We start from the raw sequence: 18,814 nt of genomic DNA on the forward strand, positions 1-18,814 counted from the left end.
ATATATAAATATACAGACACACATGTATACTCATAGATATGGATATGTGTATTTGAACTCTCAGAATTAGAAACAATAAGGAGTGATTTTTTTCTGCAAGTGGAAGAGTCTGTCTAGTAAGTGGATAGATAAAGGCAACAGCTGAGAAATTTATTGATTTCCTTGTGTCTCTTCATTTTCTTTCTGTTTTACATTTATCGATCTTAACAATGTAAAAGTACTTGTTGATAGGAAAGGTCCATTCATCTCAGTATGTCTTACATGACATAGACTAAAAGCAGAATCGTGGGGAAGAACATAAATTGGAGGAGCTGGTTGCAGACACTTTCTCCTAGTCTCTCCCACTGAGTAATTTCTGACTCAATGGCTCAAAGTCTAGGCCAGAATTTCCTTTGGTCTTTTTGAAGAAGCTGCACTAGGCATTTGATTATCCTTGTCTGTGTTCTCTGAATATTTTCCGTTTCTATGAAGTGCTTCCTTTTTTGAGACTTGGCTCTGCAAAGAGATGCACTGTGATATATTAATGTCTGATTACCTTTTGTTTTGACTGTTTGAGTTCTCCTTGTTAGTTATATCAATTAATGGTAGTTGTTAGATCAATATTTTTGAAAACCAAACAAATAAGAAAGCACAATACAGATTGTAGTTATAAAATAAAGGTAAGAAGTCAGAGCTGCTCCAGTCCCTTGCATTTCCCAAAGTGACACATCCTCAGCAGAGTATTTTGCCATGTTGCTAGAAGTTACAGCAGTGACTGGTTAATGCTAGAATCAAAACTTCAGGAGGCTCAACAGCAGACTTCAACTTAACATTAATGCCAAGACTTTCCTGTTAGCCCTGTTTTGAAGAGTTGTTTTTTAATGCTAACATTTGCTAAGAGTGCTGCTGGCTATTCATTCTTCTTTTTGAGCTTGGGACCTAAACATAGGTATCTTTATAAACAATGGTTATATCTCGTACCTGATGACATCCATAAGACGATGTTCTCAGCTACTCTCTGCTTAATTTTTAGGAGACTGTACTCAAAATCATTCATAAATCAGCATGAAATTAGGAAAGATGAAAGTTAAGCATCTGATTTTCATTTGTTTTTACACCTTGGACAGCTAAAGGTAAAATAGAGGAGATACTGTCTTTTTCACATTGGGGGAGTCTTAAATGAGCAGTTCTGAAATAAATGTGATGAATAATTTTGCTAGTAACAGAAAACCCATATATTTGCAAGTTACCAATTCAGCTTTCTGAATAATTTGAAGGAGGTAAAATGGAGGATTTTTAGGAATATAGCAGTATTTATGAGGTAAAAAAGTTACAGCATTTTTTTGCTTGGACTGCTGGATGTTCTGCTTTTTCATACTGTACTGCTATTATTTCAGGTGAAATTTTAGTAATATTATAACTCATTCCATACACAAGCTTTAATTTCTGTTTTTGTTGTTTTGCAACTGTTAGACTTCTTATAATCTCTTTTGTGGCCTCATGATTTTTATCAAGTTCTGCATTTGCTGTTGCTTTTCCATTTTAAATAGTACTTAGAAAGATGGGGAGAATTACCTTGGTAAACAAGTTTATTTTCTATTCCTCTTACTTAGTGCTGAAAACAACAACAGCAGAACATAAAAATATAAGATCAAGTTAATCTTCAGTATGTATAAAATTAGGAGCTAAGAAAGATATTTTGTTTCCAGACATTTGTTCTGTAGTATTTGAGAAATCTTATAGAAAAAACCCACAGCAAACAAATGGACACTTGTGTCCAATGATAAACATCAGCTGTTAAAGCTAGAACTTAAGAAATATGGTTTTTTGGTCATTTTATGCATTAAAGAAAAATGATCATATTGATTTTTTTCTTACTACAACCTCACAGAAATGTCTGTAGACAACAAAATGTGAGGTAATAATATCAGTATTTTCTGATAATTTTATTCTGAAAATTGGTTTTAGGCTCATGAATTTGAGAGATCTGGATTGCAGCAGCAAACTTTGGAAATATTTTTTTCTTAGGACAAGAGTGATTTACAAGTTCAGTCAATGGAGAGAAAACTCTGCTCTGAAATTCTATAGGAAAACATATATTTGCTAAATTTAAGAAATGTCATTCTAACAGGTTTAATCCAGATAAACTCCATTGATGTTGATAGAGTAAACTTAGTTTGACACTGCTGAAATAACATTGGTAAATTGCTCTGTGTTTTTTGAGAAAATTGTAAGTTGGAAGCTAGCAAGTATAAATATCTATAAATCTATTCAACATTGTTGTTCAGGGTGTCACTTAAGTATGTTCTTCAGCTGTAAGCCAAAAAGCAGTGGAGATAATGTTTCTACTTTTTTTTTTTTTTTTTTTTAAGATTTTTACTGTTAGGTGTAGGAATCTCAGAAGTCAACCTTAAATTGTAATTGTGCAAGAGCAGAGGCATGGAAGGCTTCCTTTCTTAACTGAATGCACAGGTTTGATAAACATAAATTATGCATTCATGTCAGTGTTAAACAAATACCTAATCACGCATTCTGTAAAGTGTAGGAAGGTTGTATTAACGGACTTTTCAGTAGGCATAGGTTTGAATTTTCTGCAGCTCAAGCAAATGTACTTCAGATATATGAGTTCAGAGTTTAAAGACAGTTATTCAGTCTTGTCTGCTAAAGATTATTCAGGTACCCCCAAAATAAATGTGTTTTTGAGTTTGCCTGAATTCCAGATTCTTCCTTTGGCTATATGAGAGACCAGCCTTGTCTGACAATAAATAAAAATAACTTCTGGTTGTATTCACTCTTGTACAGCACTTGTATATTTGCATAAACTATGGTGTCATGGTTTTGTGTTTTTTGGTTTTCAGTATTCCACATCATAACATCATGTAGTGCACTGGGAGTTGAAGTGTTAATGCTCCTGTTCTGGGTACCTGTCCCTGTACATTACAGAAGTCATGGGATCTGGCCCTTCCGGGTTGGACGGTCTCTTACTGCCTTGCAGTGGGTGCTGGAGGGTGCTTTTCTAGCTGTTCCAAGTTTTTCAGGTTTGACTCGGTCTCAGGAACTCTCTCTCCTTTTTTATTTGATTTATTAGTCTCAATTTCAATGAGATTGTATTATACTGTGTTATCTTGCATTCCAGTATCATAGTTAGTAAAATAAGTTTTCCTCCATAGATCATTGCCACTGTTGTTTTTTTTTCCTCCCTTGAGCCCAGCTCTCATCTCCCTATCCCTTTTCCTTCCCATTTTGTGGAGCTGGGGGGAGGGGACCAGGGGCCTACTTCCTCCTCCTCCTCCCCCTTCTCCCCCCCACATCACAGGCATGGATTGATGTAGTTAACTTTGTGACATATGGATAGTGCTGAAAGTGAGTGACTTAATGAGAAATGGTGGTCCATTTCTGTAAGTGCATTGTTGTAGTTTTGATTGATGACATAGGTGGAGATACTGCTTGTTTTCTTTTTTTATAAAAAAACTTTTCTTACTCTAATTTGAAGCCTGTGTTAAAAGGCAAGCTTAGCAAGGAAGTGTGAAAACTCGTCGGTTGTCTACTGCCAGTTTCCTATACATTCATGTTAGAAAGCATATTTAAACGTCCTCTTACTGGGTAATGTTTCAGTTTGTTTATTTAATAGGTATTATCTGTTTATTAAATATAAATATAGGTCTACAATTCTGAGGTTAATTCAGCTGTCAGGGTTAAAATGGAGAGGAGTAACAAACAGTCAATGTGCAGATAGGTCCAAGTATGGAACCTGTGATATCAAAGTGAAGCAAAGAGCCTTTCTAAGGTTTTAATATGTTACTAATATTTTATACTTCTATAATTAGTACTATTTTAATATTTTAAATTTAAATTAGGAAGTTATTCTTGACAGTAACAACAAAAAACAGTTTAGATATGAAAATATTTGTAAAAAATATAAGGTGATGAAAAAGGTCAGATCAGACAATTTTTTTTTTTAACATGTAGGATGTGATAACTGTTTGCTCAGAGCTCGTATTAGATCTCTGATCTGGGACGGTTTTGACAGGAATTAAATTAGACAAGTCATCTTTCATCTGTTAATAATTAAGTTGATTGCCGAGACTTCAGCTTTTAGAAAAAATGGATAAGATCTTAAATTTGTCCTAATGGAAACTGTCTGATTATATGCTGTAGTTTTAATCAGATTGACCTTACTACTGAATCAGAGGATAAGCAAAGATTTTTCAGGATCTATGTTGCTTTCACTTCTTAAACTTGTAAATGCACTTTACTTATTTCCATGTATGCTAACACTAAATATGGAATAGCTGAGTTCATAAAATCTCTTATTTGTCATTCATTGTGGAGAAAGATGATAGCAACAGAAGGAATAACACAGAACACTAGTTTTATACGTAAATACCTTTGGAGCACAGAAAAAGTTCTTAACCAAAGGCTCTTATTCTGTACTAGCCATAAAGCCAGTGAAGTCAATAAAGCTATGTACGAAAGTCCCAGCTTAGCCTTGGAAACAATGTGAAGCATACACTTTCTATTTAAAATCTACTTTTAAGTTATTCTCTGTCCTGAAATGTTCTTTCTGCTTCTGTGCATCTATGTGCTTTAACCCATCACACTGTTTTGATCATATTACACAAAACATTTCTCTGCACAGTAGAAATTATTGAAGCCTGTTTCATTTATCCAAAGTCTTTGACAATAGTTATGCATCTATTAAATCCAAGGGAGCCTGTTATCTTTCAAGAGGTAGAGTGGGTAGGGTGGTTGGAATGGGGATGAGAAGGAAGTATGGGTATGGAGGTCATGTAATCTTAATTTCAAGTTCCTGTCATGTTCCCAGTTTTGTTCACTTCTCCCTTGTCCTCAAACTAAGTCAATAGTCCATTGCATATCTCTTTTTTCAAAAACAGAAGCACTTCTTGCCTCGGGGGCCCTTATGGTGAGAGGCCTCGTTGTTAAATACGAAAACAGTTCACTGAAAATCTGCGTTGCTGATAGTAGTTTTGAACAGGTTTCATTTCAGTTTGAAACTTCAGTAGTAGTAAACATCAAATAAACATGTATATATATATAAAAAAAAAAGTTGAAGCAAGGTTAGATGGCAGCTTTACCTTTGAGAGATAGAGAAAAAGCTGCTAATGCTAGAGGAAACTTTTCAGAAGATTTATTTTTCCTTATCGTGTCTTATCTCTTTCATCAAGGATCATTATTATATAAGACTGTTAGCATGCAAGCCAGATATGGAGTGTGACTGCTACCACTGTTTTAATATTTGCTCATGTTTTACTTTCTGTTCATCTCCTTGTATTCTGTTTGGTTTATACTGCATTATCGTGGGTAAGGCATTCATTACATAGGCTGATTTAAATGGATAAACGTCTGTTTTCCAGGGTGCTTTTATTTATTTATTTTTCCTATCTTACAAAAGAAAGCAGTGAGTTTAAGACTGATATTTAGATATTTGTTTTTGTCTTCACTGTGGCAAATTCTTAGTTTTCTATCTTGACAGTGTAGGTCACAAGGAAGATTTAGAAAATCTCCTTCAATCAGTTTTACTGCTTGGTTTTTGTGAATCATGAATCTGAATCCATGGAATGTTAGTCTGTTTCACTGGAAGATAATATTATGTAAGTAATTCTATATTAGGAACATAGCTGGATGTAAGAATGATCACAGAATCAGAAATCTTGGGGATTGGAAGGGACTTCAGCAAGGGGATTGGACTTGTTGATATGCAGAAGTAGGTTCCCTACAGTAGGTTGAGCAGGAAAGCATTCAAATAGGTGTTGAACATCTCCAGAGAAGGAGGCTCCATGACCTCTCTGGGCAGTCTGTTCCAGTTCTCTGTCACCCTCACAACAAAGAACTTTTCTTGTATGTTCGTATGGACATACAAGACCTCTGTTTCAGGTTTTTACTCATTCCTCTTTATCCTGTTGCTACACACCACAGAAGAGAGCCACTAACAACTAACATTTAAATATTTAAAAGCACTGATAAATTTCCCTCTCCAGTTGTCTTTTCTCCAAGCCAAACAGTCCCAGATCTCTCAGCCTTTCCTCATAAGGAAGATGCTTCAGGCCCCTAATCATCTTTGTGACCTTCTTCTGGAATCTCTCTCGAACATATCTTCTTGATAATTCCTTTTGATCATCTTATAATTGGCTTTGCCAACAAAATGTTATTCCTAGTCATGTGTGCTCTAGTATTTTTTTTTTCAGACAGTTTTTGAAGGTTTATTTAGGTGCCTGCTTCATAATGTGTTTTTTCTGGATGAATAATAAAGTTGATTTAACTTCTAGTGTAGTAATTTTCTATCTTACTAAGAAAGAAAGATAGTAAGAGAATACAGGGTTAAGCTACTGGAATAGTGAGGTTTTTCTTCCCCTGGTTTGGGAGACTACTTAACAACTGAGTATGTTTGAAGGCTAGGAAATTGGATATTGCTTTGGAGTCCTCTTTTTATTGTATTTATGTCTCCTTATGTAACTTCAAGTCATTCTTCTTGCTGCTTGATACTCACACTTTTCAAGGATTTCTCTTATTGATGTATACAGGCATATAAAACTTATACTTTTTTCTTCATTTCTCAAAGGTCAAACTGTACAGAATCTAAACTTGTTTTTTTCTTTTCTGAATTATCCCCATCTGGTGAACTCTGAGATGCCAAAGACATTATGGAACTAAGCCAGAACTCTTTCATTTAGGTAGTTGTTAGTACCTCTAATCTGGCCATCTCTGCTTGCATCTAAAATCTTATCAAGATACTGTTTTTGTTTTCCTTCTTTCTGGTATAGTGTTTGAATTGTTCTAAGGTAATACTGATCATCAAGCTATGACATTACTACTGCTTTTTGTATAGTTTTATGTATTTAGAAAAGATGTTCTGAACATCTGAGTTCCAAAATTGCTGTAGACTCCATAGAGGGTTCTAAATCAGAGGCTTCCTCCCTTTCAGGAAGACCTTTTTCGGATCAGCTGCTTATGAAAAAAAAAACTCTTTTGAGAACTTTTCTCAATTACTTATCAGGCGCAATAAACTAGGCACAACTTTTCTTCTGGCATATTAACAAGTACTTGTGGTTTTCCAGAGTTTTGACAGTTGCTTTGGCAAGAAATCTCTTTGCTCTTAACCCATATGAAGCAAACAAACAGTCATTAAAATTTCTTATGATTTTTAAGATTTGATTTTAGCATTCTTGTTTTTCCAGATTAAATTTATCATAATGTAAAAATCTTTCTTCCTTTTTGTGTTTGGAAGATCTTATTCTGTTCTGTTTCCTCCCTATTTAGTTTAGTAAAGCCTTTGTTGTTGTTGTTGTTGTTGTTGTTTTGCTGTCAATGTAATTTAAGAAAATGAGAAATCAAAACTATTTTCCAAGTATAAGAAAAAACAAGAAATTGACAAAGTACAATGAAATGTCATGACATGGCCCCAGATAATCATTCAGGGATAGTTGCATATAAATAGTACTAATTTAGCAAATATATCTTTTTTATAATCACAATCTCTGAAATTAATCAGAGGGTAAAAAAGAGCAACACAAAAACACACATGATCATAACTACCAGTCCCATAAATGACCAAACAAAATGAAAACAGGAATCCCTAGGTGGGTCTGCTACTTTGAACAAGTAGGATGTTCAGTACTGGAAACAGACATGTTTCATGTGAGGAAAATATATGCAGCATTTCTTAATGACCTTGGGTTCTTAGATCTGGGAATTCTCCAGCAATGGGAACATATGCCAGATGTGAACTTATACTATATCAGCTGGGTGACATATGCAGTTCACAGCACAATTTCAGTAGTAGTCAAAGGAAATGTGAACTATATCATTAGCGCTGAGTCAGTCATGCATGATTCCCAAATGAGTAGTTTAGCCAGTTGACCTTTTATTTTTGTTGGTTGTCTGTTAGCTGGAGTTGTATTGTTTTGATGCTGCTGCTCACATCTACTGTTTTCTAACTTCATCACATTTCTTTGCCATTCACCAAGCCCTGTTAAGATACATGATTGTATCCCTTGTGTAGGTATAGTACTTGCCTCTTTTAAGGAATAAACATTTTCCAGTAACAGTTCCAGCACATCCTAGAAAGGCTATGTTCCAGATTCCAGTTCTGTACTTTTCTGAGCAGATGCTGGTATCAGGTACATTTGAGGCCAGCAAAAAGTGGTTAAAGTTATTCATTTTGATCGATCAATTTTCATGTTTAAGTGTCAGTATATAAGATGGATAAGGCAGTTTGTTCTTTGTGTTACGCCAGTCTGCCCTCCTTATCCAGAACAACTACCCCAATACCTATCGGGCATTTAAACATATCTTTAATTGACTATCCCTGTGCATACACTTGAATCAATCAGAGAAGCCAACTCCAGAAGATGTTTTCTCTGATCAGGGAAGCAGATCCTCATTAAAAAAGGCTGCTTGATAATTCAGAAGGGAAAAGAAATCTTAATGTTACGTAGAAATATGAGTAAGTAAAATGTGTTTAGATAATCTGAAGTAAGTGGCTGAAAGAAAACAGGATGGCTATAGGAATGCTAGGTGCATGTGAAGTGAGCATTGGTACATATTCCTCTGATAATCTTTCTTGGTGTGTAATCCTTTCTAAATACCTTGTTAAAAAACAACAACAACAAACAAACAAAAAACTTGTATAAAGTGTCTATGTTTAGCATACACTACAAGTCAGAATGGATTTTTTTTCAAATGTTTTTCAGAGGTTAATCAGAGGCTTAAAAAAATTTCAAAGCAGTCTTATCTAAAACTTGCCTTTTCCTTGAACACTTAAATTTAGCTCTTGTAAGCAAACTGTAGTAGTCTGGAAGAGACAAAAAGCTTTGTTGCAGTGTCCGGCATCAGAAGTGTATATCCCTATGTTGCAGTTCAGTATAGAAGATACTTCCAGTTTCTGTAGGCGCAAAATGGCTTTGGTACTAAGAATTCTTTAGCTTGACATAGAATAATTTTCACATTAAATAAAAACAAGGTAAGCAAACCCACAGGCAGTTCTGTACCATTTGATTTTTTTATTTTTATTTTTTTTCCCATAGAATCTGAGACTGCTTTTAGTGGAATGAAGACATGGAATATTTAACTGCTCTGGGTTTTGGCTGCTTTGCACTCATATTTCAGAGAAGCTAGTTGCCCTACTGCTGTAGCTGTGTGTCAGGCAGTAGCTACTGATCAAGCACGTTGATCCCAGGCTGCCCTTCTTCTCTCCCTCCACTGACAAAAACAGCCAGCACTTTTGTTAGCTTGGTGGTTACCAAAGCAAGTAAATTCATTGCCTTTCTGTGGATAAAGGATACTTTCCTAGTTTATATGTTATTGTTAACCACAATTCAACTGTGCTGGATGTCTTTTTGATTTAATTCCATGAAGTTAGACAGAATAACAGGCAGCAGGTAATATGAACATTAACATATCTGTTACACTCATTCTCCATACCAACAATATAATGAGATCATAAATGACCATAGACCCTGTGAGTGTAGCAAATGATCATGCATGAATCCCTAATTTATTTTCTAGATCAGTTAAATCTCTATATAAATAATTTATTATATTATCCCTTTTATTACCATTGCTATTATTTATTTAAAGGTCTTGGGGGTAAAATGCATTTTATTTTGAAATTATTAAAATTCATTATTATAAAGAGATGTGAAGAAATCATGTTTTTGGTCTTTATCCCCTTCTCCCTTCTACCCCATTGTTGTTCTTCAGGTCTGAAATTATAAATTATTCCTGACAAAACATAACAGAAAAACAATGGAGAATACAGTAGCTTATAGGTGCCTTAGACCAAAATATTTTAATTTTTCAAGATCAAGTCCCATAACTTGATTACAGTCTAGTATTAATATGGAGAGATTGTTGTCCAGAAAATCATGATCATTTTTCCTTGTTTTCCCCTTCAATAATTTGACATTTAACATTGAAATAGTTCTTGGTTTGGTGCTTTTTTTTTTTTATTTTTTTTTTTTTTTTTTTTTGTTTTCCTAATTTAGTCAATTAGCTTGTTTTTTGGAAGTATTTTTCATTTCCTTCCTTCTTTCTTTACAGTTTAGTGGGCTACAAAGTGATTTCTTGAATATATTCTGAAATCTCCATAAAAGAAGAACATACTTTGTGACATCTTTGACTTGATAAAGATATATTGTATTATTATCAATAATACTGATAGTAATCAATGTTATTATCAATATTAACAAATATATATTATTTTAGTTTTAAATTTCAGTTTGGTATTCTTGAGCTTAGATCAAGAAAGCAATTTGGCAGGCAAAATAAATAAAAATTTTCTTATTAAACCTTCATATGTCTCTAGTAGTCAAATTTGAAGCTGTTTCCTTTTCTACAGTGGAATGCTTAAGTGATCAAGTTACTAGGATTTCATTTCAGTCAAAAAATTTAAATTAAATGGATGATTCTATGTCAGAGTACGACAACGGTGTAATCCCTGAAAAGCTTATGATAAAAGAAAGAAGACCTCAAAGACATTTAAGCAAAAATTAGAACCCAGATATACTTCACAAATAAGGACATCAATTGGGAAACATGCAAAAAATAAAAAAATAAAAAAATAGCATTATTCAATATTTCTTCCTTCTTATTATCTAATTCAACCATGCAAAAGAATGTTTTCAAAATTAAAGAAAAAATGGAAGTACAGTTTTAGAGGACAGCTGTATATACATTTCACCTGATCTGACCCATCACAGTACATTACTTTAAGCATGTCAACCTTTCTAAAATACTGTTACATTTGATTAGACATCTCCTGACATGGCTAATCTGATATGTTATCATGCAGTGAAATAGCTCATGTAAGGTCAGTAAGTATGATAAATATATCAAGGAATAGAAAAGAATCCTTTCTTTCTTCCTCTCTCATTTCTGTAAAAACAGAGGGGAAGGGGAAAGAACAAACAAAAAGAAGTGTGAAATTTAGGCATACCTTTTCATCAACTGTAGTCAATGATACCTATGCCGTATGCTTGCTTTTAACAGTATAATCTAGCATTTTAGATCCATGAAGACTATCAGAGAGCTGGAGCACAACCCCTACTAGGACAGGCTGAGAGTCAGGACTCTTCAGCCTGGAGAAGAGAAGGCTCCAGGAGACTTTGTAGCAGCCTTCCAGTACCTGAAAGGAGCCTACAGGAAACCTGTGGAGGAACTTTTTATAAGGGCGTGTGGTGTCAGGATGAAGGGAAATGGCTTTAAACTGGAAGAGAGTATATTTCGACTAGACGCTAGAAAAAGGGTAGATTTAGACTAGACACCCTCTTTACTGTGAAGATGGTGAGACATTGGAACAGGCTGCCTACAGAGACTGTGGATGTCCCATCCCTGGAGGTGTCCAAGGCCAGGCTGGATGGGGCTTTGAGCAACCTGTTTTAGTGGTAGATGTCCCTGCCCATAGCAGGGGGTTGGAACCAGATGATCTTAAAGGTCCCTCCCAACCCAAACCATTCTATGTTTTTACTCTTTGGAGACTGCAGTAAGATTCAACTGTAGGTGGAAAGCATGCAGTGTAAAACATCTGTCTGACTATGCTGGCAGGATCTAAGCTGATTTTTTCTTCTATTACTCTAAATTATCTTTATCTTGCAGGTTTTCTTCTTTCTTTTCTCCCACTTCAGTGTCTGTCTTCTGAACCTCCACTTACATGTAAATCAGTTTTTCATGGTACCTGAAAATATTCATCCAGAAGAAAGGAACTTCACTGTTCGCAAAAGCACTCTTAAAACAAAATCCATGCACGCAAACAGGAAAATAGATGGCTATTGATTTGCATCCTGAAGTCCCACATAGCATATCTTAGTGGTAGACAACAGTTTTGATGTATCTTGCAGAAATTTTCTTTCACTAGCTTTCCTAGATGTAATCAGCCTGTTAAGATTGTTTATCTGAGACCTCTATTTAAAATCATTTGTTAGAACAAATAGATGGAAAATTTATCTGCCACATGTCTAAATGATAGTGACTACAACCTACTGAATATAACTGAAAGTCATAGGATCATACTCAGAAATATCAATATAGATGGGTGTGATTTGTCTAAAGAAACAAAAGAAAAGAGGGGAAAGGAGGATAATACACTTGAGATTAAAATCTGGCAGTCAAATTCATGTTAAATATTTTGGTTACACAGAAAATGAGAAATTGCTGTGGTTTGTTCCTCTAGTCCTTCACAGTAGGAAAGAGTAACAACCCCTAGGCCACCTTCAAAAGTTCAAGTAAATTCAAACTAGTCTGGAAACCTATAAGGATAGGTAATAGGTGTGTGTAGCAATAGCAGTACTATGATTGATTCGGATAGCTTCGTTAATTATCCATGTAATAACTAAGCAGTCAAATAAAATGCAAATCTTGGCTAAAGAAAAATCTGAATTTACAGTGATAACTGAGTAAGGAAGAAAAGCTGTGCGTCTCCATATTCAATAACAAGTGATAATAGCACTTTAACTGATTGGATAGAGTTTAGAAGGTACAATGTACAGCATTAATGTCATATGAAATAGATGTGTCCTGCTTTTATTCACTGCAGGTAGCAGGTGCTGGTAGTACAGCTGCAGAACTGTTCAGCTGTGTGTCCCTTCCTGTAGGAAGTAGCAGTTCCATTATCAATACCTCCTTTTCTGGATTATAATTTGTTTTGTAGGCATACTCTTCGACAATTTCCATGTGTTTAATCCCAGTAATTTGGGAGAGAACTCATATTTTGTATTGTTTTCAGAGAGAAATTATCTTAGACATGCTGGGGAAACTGATTACTGGGAGCACCTATAAAATAGGTATTAATTAAAAAAAAAGAAGTAAGGAAAACATGAGTAGCATGAATATCTATATGTTCATTGGCATGGATAATATATTTTATAACCGCTTTGAGAATTGACACAAAAACTTTCACTGACAAATCAGAATAGAATTAATGTTATTCTGGTGAAATTTGTTTTGTTACCCCGGTGGAGAAATGTGACAATGATTTAAGATATTAATAGAAAATAATAAACGAAGATGCATCTTTCAGAGACGTAGGCTAGTTTACAGGGGGACTGATAATAAAAAAAGTCAGATGCTTGATGGAAATGGCATGGGATCAACATCACACAGATAAAAGTAATGGTGCAATGGGAAAAAATTAAATATTTGCATTCACTTTTGCTTCCATCAATATTGTGTTTTGACTTTGCATTCATCAGGAAAAAGCTTGGAAGGGGTGTCCTCCTCATCTGGAGTAAATGGAAAAGATTACTGTATTAAATTGTGAATGTTAAATATTTCATTTTATGATCCAATTTACTAGCTCCATTTACTATGCATCTACACACCAAATAAAATCAGAAGATTCATGAAATGACAAAAATTATTCGAGAAAGCAAAAATGAGCCTTTGTCTTCCTGAATCTAAATGGAAACTAACTTTGAGGACAAGATCAGAGGATGGCAATTTACTCCAAACGTCTCATTTCAACTGAGATGAACCAAATATAAGCCTACCTCAACCCAAGTACTGTGTATGGTTTTGAGCACCAGATTTTAAGAAGGACATGAAACTATTAGCATCCAAAAGAGAGTTACAAAGAAGATGACAAGAGGTATGAGGTATGAGGAGCTGAGGTCCCTGGGTTGGCTCAGCCCAGACCTGAGGAGCTGAGGGGCAGACTCATGGCGGCTGCAGCTCCTCACAAAGAGGAGCTCTGCTCTCTGGGGTCAGGGACAGGGCCCAAGGGAATGGCACATAGCCATAAAGTCTACAATAGAAAAGGCACTTGTAGAATTAAACAATGTGGTTACCAGCTTCACCTAAATATAACCATAATTAGAAAATTAAGGTGAATGTTATTTCAAAATGATAGTACTATACGTGGTCAGAATAGAATGATATTTATTTATTTAACTGAAATTTAAGTACTGCAGTCCTAGAACGGCTAATGTCTTTTGAATGTGAACCTTCCTGTGTGTTTTTTTGTTTTCTGTGTTTTATCAAGAAGCAATTAAAATTTTCATGGAGAAGTTTGCTATAGCTTTCCTTAAACATTCCTCATAAATGTACTATCCTACATAAAAATTATAACTCTCTATAGGCAGAGGTTTCTCTTTCTAAGCAAGTCTGTGAAAAGAACTACACTATTAAAAATCATTTGGATTTCTAATTCCTGATATATAATGGAATTTAGCACATGATTTAGAGGAAACTGAGTGCTGATTAAAAACATATATATCTTACACGAAGAAAACCAGAATAGAATATTTTGGAAAAAAAAAGTTAGAAAATTATGGTTGGCAAATTATGAGCTCATTCCAACTCTCATTAAAATAAATGGCCATGAATTAGGCCCAGAATGAAACTAATCAAAATGAAAGCAAAGTTGATTACAAAGGTTTATAATCATATTTTGGTATTAATTTGGGGAGACATTATAGACAATTAGACAATAACACCATGAAAATTAAAAATGTTACAAATTTTGAATATGTAATTTTGAGACTTAAAGCTATATAGGAATCTAATTTGTATTCCTTGCAGACTAGACTGTGCTGAGATACATGCTTTATTGTCTGTACAACTTCTTGAATGTTTGTTAGAGCAGAAAAATAACTTTTTCATAAAGATTAGATATAAGAATTTTCTGTTATTATTATGAGTTTTGTTTTCTTCTGACTAAAGCACATAAGTAACCAAAGTTAACAACTGTAGTGGAAATGCTGGACCTGAACCAGTGATTGAGCAGCTGGTGAGAAGGCAGGGCCAGCCTAGGAGAGGTCAGGTGTATGCAATGCAGCTGAGTAACTGGAAGTGATGGAGTCAGGATCCATCCCTTCCCAGACCTCATTTAGGGATTGGTAGTGGATGTGAGAGTATCTTTTGCTGCAGATCCATGCCTTTCTGAGGCCTTCCATAGGAAAGTAGCTATTTTCCTTCATTTTTGAATTTTTGGTTGCTGCATTTGTACTTGTTCTCATTTGCTGCGGCCAAGGACTTTGCTACCCTGCTATCATCATCCTATCATCCTGTTATAGCTTTACAGCATTATTTGACGTTTCTAACTAAGATTTAATCACATTTAACAGAGCAGTTCTTTTTCTTGGTATTGCAAGATTAAATTTCATGTATTAGTGGTGTGGTATGATGTACAGTTCTAGCATGAAACCACTGTATTTATTTCTATGTCTTGATGGTGGCTCTTCTCAGGGTTGTTCTCCTTAGAAAGCAGCTGGAGCCTCCTGTATCACTGATTCTCTTCTTGGCAGCTGGAAACATGCTTGAAGGTTAGCCCTATAGCTGGACATTCTGCTCTTTTTGATCAATTTACAGCAACAAAGAGGAGATCTGTGAGAGATTTTAAAGATAGTTGCATGCTCTCACAGTACTTTCTTCCTTTGCTTTGCCTGATAAACTTATTGCTGCATTCAGATCCTCTATATCAAAGTGGTCATTGAAGGAAAATTAGTCTATGATCAGTCGTAAACTTAAAATTTATTAGGATATAAAACCCTGTGTTTTTGTCTGTAGCTATATTAAACAGAGGATTAAGTGTGCAGCTAATGTGTATCTAGTGCTTGAAATAGCAAGCAAACTTGGAAGAATGTGAATTCTGCTTGACAAAACAGCAGAAACAAGGTTTGGGTTTAGTTTTTACTTCTTTGTGCAAATCAAATCACCTCATTCTCCTTAACCTTTATTCTTCAGCTCATCCAAGCAAGAACAGTTAGTCCTCCTTCCAGTGTACAAATAAAAGTCAGCTAATACAATTAAATTAAAAAGAAAAAAAGAGAGAATGTAATTCTGGGAATCTTAATTCCTCGATAAGAATAAGAAGCAGCAATCTGTGTATCTATCTTCAAAGATATCTGCGTCTCACAGTTTCTCTGTTTTATTCCCTTGGCTTGTGTACGCATTAGGAGAGTCTTAATGGTTTTGGAAGGCATTAGGATATGGTGTAGCATTAGAAAGTCAGTGGACAAGGTACAGAAAGTTCGGCTAAATGATGAAAAGAAGTTGAAACTATGATTATGACTATCAGTCACAGATATTTTTCAGAAAGGATAATTAAAAGAGAATCATCTGAAACTGAATGTACAGGAATATGCTTTGCAACTAACAACTAAATAAAATATAAAGGTGAGAGGGTAAATGTTTTCTCAGTATAGTTTGAGTTCTTGACAGCTGGTATTAAAGTAATTGGAAGCAGGTAAGTTACCTTCTAAGGATTTTTATCTTTTTCTTTTTTTTTTCCCAGTAAAACAAGTTAAACACATAAGGAAAAACAGAAATATAATTCTATGCTTATTCAATAAAACATGCAAACACTCATTCCTTTACGCATTTTCTTCATAATAGTTGCATGTCTTAAGTTGTAGCTTTACATTTATTCAGAGAAAAACTTTTTTTTTTCCACAGAAAAGATATCCTACAATCAAAGAAGTTCTCTTTCAGAGGTCTGATACTCCTTTCAGCACGATATAAAATAGATTTACCCAGACAGTGTATTAAGTGGGAGTTTTATTTTTTTTGACACATTGTAGTTCACAATGTAAAGCAATGAAATGCCCATTTAAAAGACCCGTATGAAATCTGGGGAAGAGATACTGTTCAATGACTTTCCAGTATCTTACTGAGTTCATTTAGAAAATTGAAATAGTACTCATAACTATTTCAAAACGGAGTTCCTTTAATTTTTATAGGAGTAGTTGATCCTGTGAAGCTTTTCTTATTTAGTCCAATAAAACATACAATCTACTTTTTTCAATATTTACTGAACTAAAATGCTTATTACCGTTTTTATTACAAGTAACTTTCTATTGGATTTTTCATAGAAAGAGCTTACTGCAAATTCCTTGCATGTTAATTTAATAAATCGAATTCATACAGATGTTGTCTTATCTCTTTTATGCTTTCAATTAAATGTAGACACTTTTGATTAAGTTAATAACATACATGAAATTTAGCATTAAATTTGCACAAAATTAATAGTCATTTAAGTAGTTCACAGAAATCACTCAAAATCACATGGACAGACAAATCTTTATCAACAAGTCATATTATAAACGAAGACATTCTTTGTCCCTTCAGGGTCAACTGGCATAAATTCAATTATGTTCTCATTGATAGATGCTGTTGAATCAACAGCTGAGTTTTCCAGACACTTACTTGCCTGTCTGCTCTGGTCTAGTGCAGAAATATGTGCGTGAGGAAAGTCTACCTAGATTTGAACAGCTGCAAAGACCTGTGTGAGGTAGGTTGTTTTTCCATCTGGGTAATTTTTATTAACAGCAGTGTTGCAGTGTATAATGCATATAGACACACTTTTTAGTGAATCATTTGGGATTTTGACTAAGAATCTTCTGTTTCTAGACCTCTCTTGCGCTATAATCTTTAGTAGACAAATAAGGACAGTTTTTGAAAGAGCTGCTCAAATGCAAAGCTAGTTCTTTAAAAATCCTATGCTTATTCTCTGCCAAAACTGTGGAAAATGAGAATGAAGATACCTCTTTGGAGAAGTGGTGTGAGGATTAAACACTTTACAGAAAATGCTTTGATGATTAAGTACAACACAAAAGTGTTCTGTTATTTTGTAGTATTATTTTCAGGTACAATTATTTGCATGTATACATGCCACTTTCTGTTGTTACTTCAGGAAAATATTCTAGCTAATGTAAATGGAGGCTTGAACTCCAGCTGGGTTGTTCCTTTATATTAGCTGTTCAGACAGAGTTTCCTTCCACTATCATTCTTGGTGAGTTTGTGGCTGTGAGGTGAAGGACTGTAGAGCAAGTAGAATTTTAATGGCTATTCAGAATTAAAGCTTAGAAACATCAAGCAGGCAGGAGCTGTCAGGTCAGCTGCATTGCTAAAACAGAACTTGAAAAAGATAAATTCAAAGCAGTGGAATTTAAAACATAGATGTATGTGCTGCAATTTGGAAATAATTCAGAAGTGTCATACAGCCCAGAATTAAGACGTCCAATTAACTATTTCCACAGAAACAGTTCAGAATTCAGCGTAAGCACTATAAATATTTTTTTGCATGCTTATATGAATTATCTAACCCTTCGTACTTCACTCAGTCATAACATGAGTCCTTTATAAATGTCTTCTCACGAACCTTGACATTTTTTCCTTGGTTTATGTATAGGTGTGCCTATATGAAAGTGTTATTAGACTTAGGATTCAGCAGCAGCAGTTTATTGTCACCTTTATACATACGTCTGTTAGATCAGAACTGTGTTAAAGTCCTGTACACTATGAAGTAAAGAATATGTGTCTCTGCTTCCTCATGGTCATTCCTTGCACTCCTATAATGTTCTGTTTAAGCTTTGTTGAGGAATTTTTATTTATCGTATTTGTTTTTAATTTATGGGGGTTATCTCATATTCCTTACATAAAGCAGTCCTAAATTTATACTCTGACTTAACTTCAAGAATTTGTACAGTAGAAAAATGCACTTGCAATAGGACAGAAAGGATTCAAGCATGAGACAGTTCTTCAGAGAGTCTATGGTTAAAAAAAAAATAATAATAATAATAATAAATGCTCCAATCAAAAAAGCACTGAAAATATCAAAGAGAAGTGCTGCCTTCAGGTTTACAGTTTGTTTACATCACTCCAGGGTGGTGGCTATTTTGCTCTCTTCTTTAGTGGCAGTGTCTCTAGTCATCTCTACCTAATCAAAATCAAATGGTAATCTAATTCATTAAGATAGGTGTCATTAAAATAGACCAGATTAATCTCTTCAAGTGCCAAGAAGTTAAAATGCATTAAAATATTCTTATTTATTTATGAAAAAAATATTTGATGATAAGTTTGCATGACACAGCCACAACAAAAA

At 34.5% G+C, this 18,814-nt stretch overlaps 1 long non-coding RNA gene across 1 annotated transcript in view; it reads left to right on the top strand.

Annotated features, from left to right (window-relative positions):
- Window positions 1–16,758, top strand: part of LOC104910238 — a 60,212-nt gene extending 43,454 nt beyond the window's left edge. Inside the window, exon 4 of the long non-coding RNA XR_004159223.1 lies at window positions 16,387–16,758. This is a non-coding gene — a long non-coding RNA (uncharacterized LOC104910238). The remainder of the gene's footprint in view (window positions 1–16,386) is intronic.
- The last annotated feature ends 2,056 nt before the right edge of the window (window positions 16,759–18,814 follow it).

This window comes from Meleagris gallopavo, chromosome 3, assembly GCF_000146605.3.
Source record: "Meleagris gallopavo isolate NT-WF06-2002-E0010 breed Aviagen turkey brand Nicholas breeding stock chromosome 3, Turkey_5.1, whole genome shotgun sequence".
Taxonomy (NCBI): Eukaryota; Metazoa; Chordata; class Aves; order Galliformes; family Phasianidae; genus Meleagris; species Meleagris gallopavo.